Genomic DNA, 1,518 nt, shown 5'->3' on the forward strand with positions numbered 1-1,518 from the left:
TATATAAAGTTATGGAACACATCTCTTGTTAAATGTTTAACAATATTTTGTAATTTACTAACTCCACTTAAAACCTTAAAGAGGTGGATTATATAAAGTCCATATTAGAAAGATGTGACTATCAACTTTGCCTTAAAGAGGTGAATTAGTCCATCTTAAAGAGGTTTGACTATCAACTTCTCCTTAAAGAGGTGAATTCTATAAAGTCCATTTTAAAAAAGGCGTGACTATCAATTTTTCCTTTAAGAGGTGAATTATATAAAGACCATATTAAAGAGGCGTGATTATCAATTTTCCCTCAGAGAGATAAATTATATAAAATCCATCTTAAAGAGGTATGGTTATTTGTGTTTCCTTAAAGAGGTGAATTATATAAATTCCATTTTAAGGAGGTGTGATTATGAACTTTACTTTAAAAAAAAGTGAACTACATAAAGTCCATCTTAAAGAGGCATGACTATGAACTTCACCTTAAAGAGGTGAATCATATAGAGTCCATGTTAAAGATGTGTGACTATTAGCTTCACTTTAAATAGGTGAATTATATAAAGTCCATCTTAAGAAAGTGTGACATCATTTTCGTCTTAAAGAGGTAAATCATCTTAATTCTCATTTTAAATATATATATCTCTTTATAATAAATTCATTACCAATAACTCTAAAACAATTCAAATAAATTCATGTTATTGTAATATGAAATATCATTTTAACAATAATAGAAAGAGAAACAATAAAAATACTACGAAAACTTCAACTTGTAACAGTATCAGCTCCATATTCTCCTTCTCTACCCTTTTGTCTTGAGGTCATAGTTGTAAGAGTACTTGTTGGAAATATAACTATTGCTGGCTTTTCTTTCTTGAAAGCTTCCTAACTAGGACCAGAAGGATTAATCATGTCAAAGTCCGGCATCACATCACACAACTTACCCAAGAGAATATTGGAGATATCGAGTGGACCATAAATCTATCTCCATAAACAATACTCAAATTCTCTAGACTATGTTGGGCATGATGTTACAATGATTACGATGAATGAGTAAGTTGTGGATACATAATGTTGTGAAAATATATGGATGATTGCGAGTATGTTTTCTGAATGAAAGATGTGGTTATGTATTGACGTATTGATATATGACGTACTACATGTTACAAGGATTACGATGAATGCGTAAGTTGTGCATTCATAAGTGAATTGTTATGTGTGAAAAGTATGTTTTAAAATAAAATGGAGTATGGAGAGAGTTACTTTGACGGGTTAGATGAAGATAGGAAAATTTAACATAATGAATGAATGGGCGAATTGAAAAGGGATTAAAGGGAGTTTGGCGGCAACATGGAAAATTTATCTACTGGTTTTTTGGGGCGGCACCGTGTAAACGATATATAGGTCCTTTGGGATGACACAGTGTAAACGGTAAACAAGTCTTTTGGGGCGACACTGTGTAAACGGTATACATGTAACATCCCGAAATTTGAGGTTAAAAGTTTTGAGATTTGAAGTAAGGGTGAGTGAGTA

The sequence above is a fragment of the Gossypium hirsutum genome, chromosome D01, assembly GCF_007990345.1.
Source record: "Gossypium hirsutum isolate 1008001.06 chromosome D01, Gossypium_hirsutum_v2.1, whole genome shotgun sequence".
Taxonomy (NCBI): Eukaryota; Viridiplantae; Streptophyta; class Magnoliopsida; order Malvales; family Malvaceae; genus Gossypium; species Gossypium hirsutum.